Raw genomic sequence first — 14,745 nt, forward strand, 5'->3', positions numbered from 1 at the left:
TCCTGGAACAACGGTGCAAGATCTTTGATTTCAGCACTGTTTTTTTCTGGGCAAAACATTTTATTTTAGAGCCAATTGCAGTGCTTTCTGGAGAATACATGAAGCGCCCATTGAATGCATGCATCTACTTTTACAAAACTCATCAATAGCATAGCGCTTCTTGTCACACCCTGTTCTACTGGGTGCTTTGTGGTGCGATTAGATCCACCAGGTGCACATGGCCATGGGTAGGCACGTGCAAGAACTTGCCCCTGCGTTCTCAGACCCTTGGGTCTCCCTAGGTCTCAGTGAATGCCGCGCCTGTTTGTGTGCGGGTGCACACTGAGGTGGTGTTAAGGATGCTTCGTTGCTGGTGTCATGGTTTATTTTTGGGGGTGCTTTGCTCTCCACTGGTTCTTCAAAGTTTACACACTGCTTTGTGGCACTGAGATCCATTTGACGTATGCATGGAGTAACTGTTCAGTTTTCTCTACTCCACTAATTTTTGGTTTTCTAAACTCCTGTTCGCATTCCTTAAATATACATGATGACCAGGAAGGCTATTGGTATATATGGGAATATGGGGTTTGAATTACCCTGATATTTTCCCATGAGCAAAATGCCTCTTTAAGTGGGTTTTGCCTAACTGAAAAGGGGTAACTCAACCACCCAGAATTGTTATTCTACAGGACTTTTTGACATATAGCTTGCACATAGCTCTTTCAATAAATCCTCCACCTTCTGTGAATAGAAAAACTGAAGCAATACATGTAGTGTTCCATTTGTGTGCTGTGTTTTTTTCATACAAACATGATGGCTGGAAAGCACTTTCGGAGCACTCTGAGATAGCATGAAATATCGCCATGCAAGATATACTTTTGTAGGTGACCCTTAAAATAAGTACTTTGCGAATGGCCCTCGCCCCTCCCCAAGATGCCAATACGCAGCACACTGGCGGGTGGGTCTTCGGATACAGTGAAACTCTCAAGTGCAAGAGTGGCTTTCAAATCCACAGTCCACTATGGTTGCCTTTTATTCAAAATAGGCACAACAGAAAGCCATCTTGTGTTCTCTGTTCACTTATGAATGGAACGTAAAAACAGGCTGCTCTGCCTTTCTTGGTTGTAAATGGTCTGTTTTGAAATTGCTTTCTGTTCCTATTTGTTCTGCATATGTGTATGGAGGACCCTAGTGTGTGCCACCTCAGAAGATCCATCCACTCCTCACAAACAAATGTGGTTGTGTGCTGCAGCCCTCACCTCGCTACTAACCCAGGGCGGATAACTCTGCTCCACCAGTGGAGTTTATGGAGTTTGCCTACTCCAAGCTCCGTTGCGAACGCAGAGTTTAGACCTCTGTGGTAGGGAGGAGTCAGCCAGCCCCTCCATCCTCCCTAATTAATTATAATTTTTTTTAAAAAGGCACTTACCTGCTGTGGCTCCTTCCTCCTTGCCATGGCCGCTCTCCTTCCTTGTCCTCGCTGTCGTTCTCCATTGGAAACCCATACATTGTACGTCTTGCACGTGTGCATGCGCAACACACACAATGTAGCGGTTTCCAATGGAGAACGACGACGAGGATGAGGAAGGCGAGAGGCCATAGTGAGGAGGAATAGTGTCTAGTGTCATAGTGAGATTAAAAAATCCTTAAGCTGACTCTACATTTTTAGCCTCAGGGTAAAGATTTAAATGCTTAAGCATGGGGACTTCTGAAAAAATCTGATCATAATTTCCAAAATAGTACTGAAAATGACCCTGTTCATACAAAAGACTCACAGCAGGCTACAAGTAACACCATAAATCAAAGGAATACGATGGTACATGATACCCTCTTTAGCTGATGCAGTTGATTGCGTGCAGACGTAACAAACGCTAGCACCCATAGTGTTGATGTACTCATAAAGCAACTTATAATAAACATTTAAAGAAAGATCACCTCTTGATAAATCTACATGTAAATCCCTCTTGTCCAGTGAATGCAAACTCCTGTCAATAGACCTCAGGGTACATGGGGTAGTTCTAGATCTAATCTTAGAAGTACTTGAGTACATGGGTGAGTATAACCATACAAGCAATATAATCAGTATTAATATTACCACTATTAACACACCTACTTCTATTATGTACCTATGTCTACTATTATTCTTGTTAAGTTCCGTAACTTTTCTAGAGTCAGATCGCTAGGTGGAAAATAGCAGCAGCAGCATCTTGTCTGTCAGTGTGTAAATGGCAAAACAAAGTTTAAATGATGTGTAATTAATTATTTACAAGGTCTTCATGAGCCTTCCTTAGCCCTATTCCATGTTCTCCTAAATGACAACCTAACCCTCCTCCAGCAGACTCAGGCCTAGGTACTCTTCATAATTCTTTTGACAAAGTCTAATTATATTGTCTCTATTCAAAAGTGCATTTCAGAGTTTAATCTCAATACAAGCTAATGATGATTCATGTATATCTGTTCCATGGCAAGGTAAAGCCAAAACACAGTGCAGCCACATGTGTATATTCACAGAAGTTCAGTTAGAATTGAATGTTTAGCCTCCAATTCTCACAATTCTTTCTCCTGGTCATTTGTTACAAAGTATGTCCATTCAGGTGAAGAGTACATACAACAGGGTACTCTAGTTATTTTAGATCTCCTGAATGCGAGCCCATCTCCTTCACTGTCATTAAAGTCAGAGTCTTTATTCTCCTCTGGAATTGTTGGTGGCACATGTTTCTCAGGCAAATTAGCTGTTTCTTTCTCTTGCCTTCTTGGTCTCACTTGCATTACCTCAGCAGTAGGTCCTTTGTCAGGGTCTGACTCTGTGTCAGTCAACACCCCAGGACAAGACTCTTTTGCCTCAGTTTCAACTGTTGACTTATCAAGACCTCCCTCAGACCAAGCATGTGCTGTTTCACGGTCTTGTCAATCCCTCAAAGCTTATCTGGCCTGCTCACGATTTCTCTCAGTTATAACTTGTACTTCTGGGAGAGGTGCTGTTACATCATCAAGGGGACACTCAACACTGTGAGTATGGGCTGCATGCACCCAGTTGGGGAGATCTCCACACTTCATAGCAGTTCATCTCATCAAAATGACTTGGTAGTGACCATGCATGTTTTCCTAACATACTTCTTCACCATAACTCAGTCGCTCAGGTCATGGCACTGCTCCTAATGAGGTGGTATGTGGCTGCTTCAACCTGATATGACACAGAATGCACGACGCCAGGAAGTTCTTTGCAGTAGTCAAGAATTATGTAATCTGTAATATTTATAACTGTATTTGCAGGTACACAAGGCAATATCATTGCTCTGCTTATGAGTATCTCATGAGGAGACAATCCTGTCTTCCAATCAGAAACACTGCAAATAATTATCAACACAATGGGCAAAGCATCAGGCCATTTCAAAGAAGGTGAAGCACACACTTTGATGGTCTGGATTTCAGCTTCCCATTCTCTTGTTCAACAGTTCCTGAAGCCTCGGGATAGTAACTGCAATGTAGTCTCTGCTCCACTTGCAATGCTACACACACACAACACTCTCAGGACCTCATTATTAAAATGAGTTCCTCGGTCTAACTCCAGAGAAGTCAGGAAACCAAACCTAGGTATTAACTCCCACAACAATTTTGCTACTGTGAGACTGTCACTTCTCCTGGTCGGGTAAGCATCAGCTCAAAATAAAAAGATACATACAATCATTAAGATGTATCTCAGCCTATCACACAGGCATTTTGATGAAGGCCAACTACATCCTGTAGAATGGACATCCTGATCTCCCTGTGTGACTCAATGCTACTTCAGTTATCTTTCCTACATTCATCTGTTGACACACAACAGATTTGTGACAAAGTCCTTCAGCCATCAACCTGAGCCTGGGGTTAAACCATGTCTTCCGAAACAAGCGGCTCATGGCATACCTCCCTATGCAGGATGCCTGACTTTCACCTTGTGGATACCCTGATATCTCACAGGGGAATACCAGGACGGGTTCCCTAAGCAAGCGCCGGGAAACCCACTGCGGGTAGCTGTGCGCTATATAAGCTCAACTACATTTACATTTACATTTACATTTACCATGGTAATATCTAGCCATTGGGGGCAACACATTTTCTGGCAACACAGGTCTTCCATCTGCAGGCACCCAAATACAATCATCTCTCTTGACACAACATGCTCTGACTCAACTTTACTGTTCTGCGTCTGTCACTTCTTGCTGTAACCTCTTAATTTCCTCCTATGTATCGTCTGTGGTTAATAAAAGGTTAAAATTGGTCTCATCTGCTGATTCGTTGCAGTACTAACCCTTGAATGTACAAGTACAATGGACACATTAACGTGCAACTTCATCAGTGTATCTGTTACCTACAGTCTCATAGTCATCTCCAGTGCACAACAAAATTCTTGGTAGGTAGCTTTAGTGCTTGGAGCAGCCTTGTCACATCGTCCCCATTTCTTACGGAGGATCCTGAAGAGGTCTTTAAACCCCCTCTGTGACCATAGCTGTCCGAAATCATGAACAACACCAAAACTGTACCGCCTATTAGTGAAAATCATCACTTTGAACTGTGCAAAAACACAGCACACCCTAGTAAGAGCAATCAATTTAGCCACTTGTGCAGATGTCACTCCTTGAAGTCAGGAAGCTTGATATGCCTGATACTTTATAGAATGCGTATGCAGCTCTCAAATGTCCTGCATTGTCTGGTAGACAAGATCCTTCAACAAACAGCACAACATCGGTCTCAGTGAGTGGCTCATCTTGGATATCTGGTCTTGGCTTGGTGCACAGTCCACTAACATCAAGACAGTCATGCTCTACTTCACCATTATCGTCTTCGTTCTCAGGCAAGGACAGCAAGGTTGCAGGATTTGGAGAATAACAATGCTTTAATGTTAAATTATCCACTGTTAATATGATTTGCTCATATCTGGTCAAGTGGCTATTTGTAAGGTATTGAGTGCGGGTACGCGTCAATAATATTTCTACAGAGTGGGGTATAAAGACAGTCATGGGATGATCCATTAACATACTAAGTAAGCAACTGGCCTTCGACTATTACCATGTATCTGTGCAAGCACTGAGAGAGCACAGCCCTCCCTCTCACTTTAAAAGAGTGAAAACGCTTTATTGTAATCAACCATTTACAGTGCTAGGGCATGACAGTGATTATCTCGCAGCTCTATGATGCTTATCGTTATCCCAAAGTACCTGATCAGAAAGGCTTGTCAAATAGGAAAAAGCTGGAGATCCACTGAGGACAGTAGCTCATCATTCCAAAAAACATCCTGATTTCTTTCTGAGTATGCACGTCACATGCACAGTGGCAACATTTCCCGATTTTCTCATCCCACAATACCTGGACATTCACAAGAGCTTGGTTAGTACACCGTTACTGATGAATAGAAGGATCTTTCAGCTAATTAGTTCACATTTCTGCCATGATTTTCTTCTGAGGCCTTACTAACTCTAATAAATTGTACTCCTTTCTCTAGCTAATGAAGCCTTGAAACTGCATCTGGAGAGGAGAGAACATGCAAGGCAACCAAATGCATTTCAAATTGAAGCCTAGTTAAATTAGCTTTGTTAACACTAAATTGTGCACGTTGAATACATTATTATATATGCACTTAAAACTTCAGAATAGATACATCAATATAAATATAACTTAGGTAAATAATGCACTGCACTTTCAAATAAATGCGACTTAACTTGAGACATACGTGTAAATGTGTAGAACTACAATTCTTCATGGTTATGGTAACATTAATGAGCACATGTTTATAGATCTCTAATTGCTAGAGTGAATGTAATTCGGTAATACATTTGAATACTTCACTTCACATTAATAAAGTTAAGTAAGGGTGGGCAGTGGACTGCGGAGTTCATAAAGTTTTTGCAACTCCGTGCTGTACTTAGAATACAGAGCTTGCCAAAAACTCTGCAACCACCACGGAGCGAAGTTTACTGGCAATCAATCAATCAAAAAATCATTTGTAAAGTGCACTACATACCCACGAGGGTCTCAAGGCGATGGGAGGGGGTGCTACTGATCGAACAGCAAGGTCTTAAGTATCCTCCTGAAGGTCAGCAGGTCTTGGCTCTGTTGTAGGCTCAGTGGGAGGGTGTTCGATGTCTTGGCGGTGAGGTGGGAGAAGGATCTCCCACCGGTGGTTGTTCTTCAGATGCGGGGGATGGTGGCGAGTGAGAGGTCGGTGGAGGGTAGCCAGCAGTTAGGGATGTAGAAGGAGAGCCGTCTGTTGAGGTAGGCTGGGCCAGTCTTGTAGAGTGCCTTCTGTTCTGGGTGAGGAGCTTGAAGGATATCCTCTTGTCGACGGGGGGGCCAGTGCAGGTTTCTCAGGTGGGGGGTGATGTGGCTGTGGCGTGAAACGTCGAGGATCAGTCTTGACGAGGCGTTTTGGATGCGTTGTAGTCGTTTGATGAGCTTGGTCGGGGCTCCCGCATAGAGGGCGTTTCCTTAGTCGAGTCTGCTGCTGATGAGGGCCTGGGTGACTGTCTTTCTTGTATCTGTCAGGATCCATCTGTAGATCTTGTGGAGCATGTGGAGGGTGTTGAAGAAGGAAGAGGAGACGGCGTTGACTTGCTTGGCAAGGATGATTCCCAGGTAGCGTGTGTGGTAGGTAGGTGTCGGGGCTGCCCCAGTGCCGTCGGCCACCAGGAGTCGTCTCAGGCTGTAGGGTTGGAGCCGAGGATGAGGACCTCCGTCTTGTCAGAGTTCAGCTTCAGATGGCTGGTCTTCATCCAGTCGGTCACGGCCTTCATTCCTTCGTGGAGGTTGGCTTTGGCTGCGATGGGGTCCTTGGTGAGGGAGAGGAGCAGCTGAGTGTCGTCGGTGTAGGAGATTATGTTGAGGTCATGCTGTCGGGCTACATGCGCAAGCGGGGCCATGTTAATGTTGCACAGCGTTGGGCTGAGGGAGGATCCCTTGGGTACGCAGCAGATGATCTGAGAGGCTTTGGAATGGAATGGGGTAGGCGGACGCTCTGGGTTCTGCCGCAGAGGAAGGAAGTGGTGCAATCCAGAGCCTTGTCTCGGATCCCTGCAGTGTGGAGGCGTGCACATAGTGTGCGGTGGCAGATGGTGTCAAAGGCAGCAGAGAGGTCTAGGAGGATAAGTGTTGCGGTCTAACCGTTGTCCAGCAGGGTCCTGATGGCAGCGATGAGGGCAGTTTCAGTGCTGTGGTTGCTGTCAAACCCTGACTGGGAAGGGTCCAGGATTCTGTTTTCTTCAAGGTATCGGGTTAGCTGTCTATTGATGGTTTTCTCGATGACTTTGGCCGGGAAGGGGAGCAGAGAGATGGCTGGAAGTTCTTGAGGTCTGTTGGGTCTGCCTTAGGTGGCACATCTGGTGTTGCTCACTCGCTCCTCCCTGCTTTCACTGGCTGCAGCCACAGAAGAGGGTCGGTGTCATGACAGGAGACACCTGGCAGGCAGCACACGACAAAAGCTGCAGCGCGAGTCTCCAGTCCCAACCACTAGTGACACATGTGAGGATTCGCAGACACCATGCTGCTGCAGCAGGATCTCTGCACTGATGGCATTGGCTGCTTCACTGCCTCCATAACATCTGATGCCATCCACATTGATGTGGCATGCCTGATCTGCTCAGTGCAGAGAAAAGCAAGAGGGAGGAGGCCATCAGATTACCCGTTTTGAAGATGGATCAAGAAAGACAGGTGCCTGACGCTGCTGCAGTTGTTCCTCTCACCCATCTTCGGTCGCAGTGTTATATCTGTCTGGACCGGCGCTTTATTCTGTAGGGCTGCAGGGAAATATCATCACAACGGGGAAAAGCACCATGAATGGGTACCCCATATTAGTGTCGACTCTCAATGTGCCTCTTACCAGCCTGGCAATCAAGTAGGGCAGTCCAGGATTGCGTCAGAGCTGTGAAGGCGGGAGCAGTTTTTTTTATTGTGTTGAAAACCACATAGCGCGACTATGAAAACTCCCCCCGGGACTAAAGTTAAGGCACACAGGGTGTATGGTTCTAAGTGCACTTACATATTGTGATTCTGCGACGTATAAGGGTGTAGTTAAAATGACGCTGCTTTACTTTCAATATTAGGAGGAGCAGAACGCCCTTTTGCCACTTATTCAATGTATTTGCTGCTGTATCAAACCCAGATAATTTTAGGGTGTGGCTTACCTTCACTTCACACCAAGAATTTCCCTCAATGCCCCACTGAACGCGTTCCAAAATGCGGGTAGCTCTCTGCACTCCACAAGCATGTTTATCATCTGCTTTAGCTGCGCTGCATCTCTTACATCTTGGAGCGCCTGGTGGGAGTTTGGCCATCCTTAGAGGAGTTAAGCAGGCTGGTTTTAAAGGTGCAGGCTTTACATTCTTGTAAAGGTTGTTAAGGGATGCTTGCCAGATATTCTGACACGCAAACTCTGGCAAGTTCTTCTCCCAAATCTGGTAAGGTTCCTTGCTTTTCTTGTTTAATGTAACCACCATATCCTAATTCCAAAGGGATTCGTTTTTTAATATATTATTGCTCTCTATCCTAGAAGGGCTTTGTGTTCCCAGTTCCCACCCTTTGTCAGATCCTGTGTTGCCCACCTTGAACATAGCTGGAGAAATTAACATTTTGTGACTTCTCCACCTGTTCGCACCAAAAACTATCAACAGGTGATCACGTCTTCACCATCTTGAGGTCTCCCCCAGTTAAATTTGGCCCTTCACATTGGATGGTGAGGCTATCTTTCAGTCATTCAGGATTTCCAGCGGAAACCCAGATGGGAGCCAGGTCTGAGTAGTAGAGTATCCTCATCATTTTCCTGACAAAAAACCAAATTCTAGGCACTTTCTGAAGGACTTTCAACCACTCTTTTAAAGAACTTGCACAAAAACGTCTCTACACCTAGGTCCGTTAGCATGGCACTATAGAAATGTCCAAGATAAGTGGCCTCTGCTAGAAGAGAAATGTTTTTGAGTGGGAAAGCGTAACAGTATTTTTGAAAATCTGGTAGGGCCAAACCCCCCTGTTTTGCTTGTCTTCTTAGCTTTTTCCAGGCACTCCTAGAATATTTGGATGCCCTTATAAACTGGATATCTTGCTTTGCAGTCTTCAAATTTGCTTGACTAAGAACAGCAGAGGTATGGTATCAAACAGGAAGGTCACTTTAGGGAGAACAAACATCTTTATAATGTTAACCCTGCCGTAATTGCCTAAAGTAAATTTTCCCATCTTCTCAGCAGCCTGTCTATTTCCTTGCTGACTTTAGCTAGATTTTTCCTGGCAAACTTCTTCAAACTATAAGCACCTTGGACCCTTAGATATCTAATCTATCTTTTAAAATGGAATTTCAGACTTACATTTGGCCAAGCCATAACTTCTGTCTTCTCCTTGTTAATTAGGTATCCAGATATCTCACCAAACCTTTCAGTGTGCTGTTCGAGTTTAGGATCTGAGCGCTCTGGCTTGTTGGTATACAAGATTAGATTGTCCACGTGCAGAGCAACCTTGATGGAGAAGCTTAGCTATTTAAAAGGATGCATTGGCTGATCTTTTCTGAGCGCCTGATTAAAAAAAAAGTAGTGATGAAAGGGTGAGACCCTTGTCTAATGCCTCTCATGAGCATGAGTGGGCATGTAAGCGCTTCTTTAATCAGTATCCTGGCTGTGGGCAGTGTTTGTATGGTTTTCATTAGATTAGAGGTGACTCCAAACTCCTCCAAGACTTCCGATAGATGCGCTCAATTTACTCTGTCGAAAGTTCTGCTGCATTCACTGTGGCTATTATCAAGGGGGAGATAAGGGATTCCACTAAGTCAATCATCCCCATGAGTTGGTGGGTTAACCAATGAAGCTCTCTGCGTGGAATTTAGCCCATTTGGTTTGTATTAACAATTGTATGATTAACCTTTGACAGTCTCCTAGCAATGATTCCTGCAAAAATTTTATAGTCGCAGTTCAACAGCAAAATTGGTCTATTTGACTGTGCTTTTTAGGATCCTTGTAAGAGGTATCCAGACTGGGACAAGATTCTGAATCAATCGTTTACACAGTGCTGCGGGGCTCTCTTGTGGGCCTGCTGCTTTCTCATTCTTCATATTAGACACCTGGTTTCTCATTTAGTCTTTACTTATCTCAGCATGAGGATAGACTCTATGTTCCTGTGATAGGCTAGGTAGCGCATTATTTGCCAGCTAATTTTTGATATCTTGAGGGTCTGGTCTATATATTCCTCATACACTGCAGTCAGAGCACTTAAATGTAAATGTAAATGTGGGTGTACTTGTAAAGCGCACTGCGACTCCATGGAGTATCCTGGCGCTGAAAGACCGCTGGGGAACCCGTCCTGGTTTTCCCTGTGAGATGGTCCCTTTCTGGGTATCTCCAAGGTGAAACCAGGCATCCCCAGCGTCTGTGGGGGGCCGTTGTAGAGATGAGGCAAGCTTAATGCCCAGAGTTGCCGAGTACCGAGGCGAGAATTATCGAGTCCGTTTTGACCCTGGTCCACGACCCTGCCGCGTCGGGAATTGAAAACCTGGTCCCAGGCCGTTCTCTGCTTATGGGTCTGCCGCCTCTAACCAGTGAGCCACACCACTCCACTTAACAATTCTGCTCTAAGATCCTTCTCTGCCTTCAATACCCTGACTGTTCCTGCTTCCACTAGTATGTCAATTTATTTTCTAGCCAGATCTGTCTGTGTTTTCCATGCCAAAAGCGTTCCACTCTTTTCCCCATACTCAAAGTGCTGTAGTCTTTTGATATCCCACTTATTGTGTATCTATTGCTCAAGGATGGCCCTGTACTCACCCTGCAGACTCTCTAACTCACCCATCAGGTTTAAATGGTGTCCAGCCCTATCCTGCGTTGAGACCTGGATCTCCTTTTCCTTATTTGCGATTTTGCCAATCAGGTTCTTCGACCTCTTTTTAGACTGTAGAAGCTTTACATGAGCAACTTTACTATACTTTCCCTCAGATACGCTTTGTAGGCATCCCAGACCATCTACCCACTAGCACTACCCATATGGCATTGAAAAAATACCCTTGACAGTACCCATACAACAATCCATTGTCCTTTTAAGTACGGCGAAGACACGGGCCATTGCAAGAAGGGATATTGCCCTTTTAATTCTAACAAAAATGCGCGTATTCCTCGCAGTAGCGTGGTAGGCGTCACTGCACGCCGCCGGACGGGCCCGCTTCTACTCAGGTGCCGTGAGTTTAATAAGGTTTAAATAGGGCACCCGGGGCAAAAAAAGCTACACTCCTTATTGCTTGACGGTCTGGAGGGAGACGTTACTCTATAGATAGGTAAGGTGAGCTGATTTGCAGAATCGCCGTGGGGTTAATACAGGTTAAATTGGGGGGAGCACCGAGTTGCTAATGCGCGCGGGCGAAATACTTGGAGAGGTTCCTCTCTTGTGACTCTATTTAATTACAAGATGAGAGGCGATATTTCCTTTCACCCCCCAGGGATTACCTCTAACTAGGTGGGGAATCTAGAGGCTTCGCTGGTTAAACAGAGAATCAGACGGACTGGGAAAAATGTTTAGTTGGGTTAGAAATAGCAGGGTCGCTTGACAAGATGAAACACGTGTCTTTAAAATAACATGGTAACAACTATATGAATAAGTGATAGAGGGTTAGGCCTTTTCCTATATATACTAAACCAATATTTATTAAATAAAACATTTTTTTTAGATCCACCCCACATATCAGACAATAGAGTGGACGTATATGGGGGACATATACATGTGAGCTACACCGCATATGCCCATGTAACTATTGGATCCTGGTGAGTATGTTTCACCAATAGAGTTTTAGGACAAGGGGTCGATCATTTTAACTGGGGATTAGTAATAGAACCTCGTTTTTTGTCCTTTCACCCTTATAAAAAAGTATTAGCACTCCAACTATTGGCTACAGACAATACGTTTGTTTCTCTTATTCATCGGCAAAATAATATCCCCCCAGGGGTGAACACACAACCCCAGGCTACTGGTAGGTTTTTAAGATGATGTGGGAGCACACAAGATATCTTAACCCCAGATATATAGAACCCAAAAAAAGAAGGGGTTTTATATTAAACATAGGTGGTTTATTGTCCCTTTTTTCTATAGTGTCAGCACCAAGAAGCGTTTGGACTATCGTCCTTCTTTCTAAAGTGTCAAGAAGCGTTTGGAGACCTAAGGAGCCCCGCTTATTTTAAACACACACTCAGTGAAGGACACATTACCTCCTAGTTACCGGTAGGTCTGAAGATGGTTTGAAAATCCATATGATATCTCAGCCCCAGGAAATTAGTGGGCGTTGGATATTAAAGATAATTGGAACATTGTTTCCTTTTTTTTTCTATAGTGTGAACATGAAGAAGTGCATGGAGCCCTAAGGAGCCCCGTTAAATTTTAATATACTTTAGTAAAAAAAACTTTCTGAACCACCCCGGAGATATTTAGAGGTGGGTGGAATTGCTCTATCCTTCCCGTCTTGTCTAGAAAGGAGCTGATGAATAAGATGTGGTTTAAATGAAAGATGATGCATCTATATGCATATATACAGAATAGAGGCATGTTTGGTTATGTGGGGACCTTATGGCCGGTTATGCTTTACAATACTATATTTAGAGATGCCCCCTTGGGATCTCGTTAATAGGGGTTCTGTGATATCGGGTCTATACATCTTGACATCTAGCATTGTTTTGTTTGATCTCTTGTGTCGAGATAAATATGTACCACCACTGCCCCCTGTCCCCTTGATTCGGGGTGGTTGGGTAAAAACACTGGAGGGTGGGAAATGAGACAATGTAATTGAACCTTGGGCAGATATGCTTGAGTAAATAATATGTTGTTTATATATGTTTTTTTGACTAGGATATTTTCGTGGTTTTCATTGAGAGAGAACGGTTTATACACATTGTCCTGAAGAAGGTGGCTTACAATAAGTGCCATCGAAACGCGTCAACGCATCATAGCATTACATGGTGTTACATCCAAAGATCTGGTTGGGTGTCGAATAGACAACATGATTTATGGACACCCATGAGATATTATAATGAATTATATGTGGAGTAACAAATTTAGGATGTTTTTATGATTATGCACTGTTTGTTGTTCTCTCGTCCTTTCTACAATTCCTTTGTATTGTCAGTACATTTGTTTTTTATCACTTATGCATATTATGAATTTGCTCACAAGAGATTTTTTATCATTTTGTATCTATATGTTATTTTATTAAAATTGACTTGTCTATCGTTTTATAGCAGTTGTTTCTGAGTATTGTTTTACATAACTGACTTATGGTGTCCTGGTGGGTCCTTTTTGTTATGACTGGTAACACTGTAGGTGTCGTGGATGAATGTGGATGAGAGAATAAGTTTGTATGGTCGAAATTAATCAATATCGCTGATCTCAATGTAGTAAAACTTTTCCCAGAAGAGATCTGTTCTTCAACAAGCTTTCTGTGTGCCTCTGCCTGTTTGTGTATTGACTGTCTGGTTTGTGAGTGACAGGGGCTGGGGGTGGCTCCAGGAGGCTAGGTGAGTCAGCACTAGGCTGAATAGACCCATCTACATGTAGAGTGGGGGGCTGAGTAGTAGCACATGGGTCTGAATAGGGATGTGCCTGCCTCCCATAATGCTGGCTCCACCTCCGATGGTGCGTCTCATAGCCCTGGCCCACACTCACAAAGGAAGAAGACATGCTCTGGCAGAGGACACCTAGAACTGGTTTGAACTGGATCATGGACCCCTCACATATGTAAGAACAAAGACTTTTGGGGTACAAAAGTAAGAGCAGAAACCCCAGTAAAATTAGACTTCTACAATCAAGAGGAACCTCTGCCAGAAGAAGAGCAGCTGAAGAGACTGAGAAGGAAGACTGCCCCTGCTGTTTGCTCTGTGGCTGACCTGCAGTTTGCTGTGTCCACAGATGCAGCGCTACTCCGGAAATATCTTCTAAAATCTTGTCACCTTTCCCTGAAGTTTCAAATCACACATTTACTCATCAGCGGAGCCCATAACACTATGAGTCACTCATGCACACTTTTCTCCAATTCATGGATTGGTGAAACTCAAAGGAGAGCTGCTGGATCATAGTGGAGTGTCTAAATTAAGCCAAATATTTATAATATGTTCACCTGAAGTTTAAATTGTTTTACCATGGTTTTATCAAAGAGACAATTTATTTAGACACACCACCATTAATTATTGATGGATCTGCTAGTAAAAAAAATAGGCTAGGGATAAACAAGACCAGCTTAATTCTCCATTTATCTAATTTTTATTTAAAGAAATTCTTCTAGCATGACCTTTATTTACCCACTTATAAACTAATTTAATGCAAATAGATTTTAAGATAAAGAAAAGATTTTAACTCAATACATTTATATTTCATTTTAATGCAAAGCTCAAAAAAAAAAGCACGTTATTATTGAGGTTATAGGAAATGAATATTAGCAAAAGACATAATACTTCCCAAAGTTCATCTCCCTATTCTCTCTAGCTATTAACCTCATCTAAAGACTCCTTACTCATTCAAGCAAAGTTAAAGTTCAGAAAAATTCAAAGTCCTTACGCCTCAGGAAAATTCAGCATTCCGGTAGCATATCAGGATACACAGATGGAAATCGAAGAAGAGAGTTTTTTCTTCCGTCCGGACACACTCTTTTATACCCTTTTTCTCTACTTAATCTATCTATAAAAGTAACTATCAGTGTCTTTTAACAGTTCTGATTGGTCAATTCAAGGGGTGGATGAGCACAACCTCATCATCTTATTGTTTAATTTCCGCAAGATCAGCTCA

Source organism: Lissotriton helveticus, chromosome 5_1, assembly GCF_964261635.1.
Source record: "Lissotriton helveticus chromosome 5_1, aLisHel1.1, whole genome shotgun sequence".
Taxonomy (NCBI): domain Eukaryota; kingdom Metazoa; phylum Chordata; class Amphibia; order Caudata; family Salamandridae; genus Lissotriton; species Lissotriton helveticus.